This window comes from Pteropus alecto, unplaced genomic scaffold (genome assembly GCF_000325575.1).
Source record: "Pteropus alecto unplaced genomic scaffold, ASM32557v1 scaffold920, whole genome shotgun sequence".
Lineage (NCBI taxonomy): Eukaryota > Metazoa > Chordata > Mammalia > Chiroptera > Pteropodidae > Pteropus > Pteropus alecto.
In genome coordinates, this window is record NW_006429596.1 from 525,991 (window position 1) to 526,764 (window position 774).

A 774-nucleotide genomic window follows, 5' to 3' on the forward strand; every position below is an offset into this window, starting at 1 on the left:
GAGAACTGGGGGGACAGGGAGAGAGACGGGAGGAGGGGTGGGGGTCAGGGAGACGGACTGGGAAGGGGACGGGGTGCGAGACCAACAGGAGGAGAGACTGAGTGACGGAGGGAGAGACGGAGAGAGACGGAGGGAGAGACGGAGAGAGACGGAGAGAGACGGAGGACCAGGGATGGCAGAGAGCGGGGTGGGCGAAGATGGGGACAGAGCACCCCAGGTTGAGGGGAGACGAGGAAGGAGGGAGGAGGGAGACAGAAAAATGGGGGCGACGGTGGGAGGAGACAGAGAAGGGGAAAGACGAGCGATGAGGAGAGAGACAGAGATGAAGAGGGAGAGAGACGGGAGAGAAAGTTGGGGCGACGGGCTGTGGGAATGGAGGGAGACCCTGAGGGGCCAGAGGGGAGGGGAGCGTGTGGGCGGGATCTCAGCTGACAGTAGGCAGGTAGGGGTTGGGGCCGGGGCGTCTGTGGGAACCTGGACAAATCTGGGGGGCCATGAGCTATCCGACAAGTCTTGTCTGGTATCCAGGGGGTCAGGTGGGCTTCATGGGGAACGGAGTGTCTGTGGGTTGCTGAGGGGTCTGTGGGATCTTTGGGGAGCAGCAGGGTGTCTGAGAGGAGTGGTGTGTTTGAGAGTATGAGGGGCTCAAGTACCTGAGAATGTGTGTCTGGGGTGGGAGGGGCCCCGGGAAAGGGGAAAGCTGCTGAGGAGGCGGGGAGGGGAGGGGGCATCTGAGAGGAGGCAAATCCAAGGGGGGAAAGGTGTCTGAAGGAG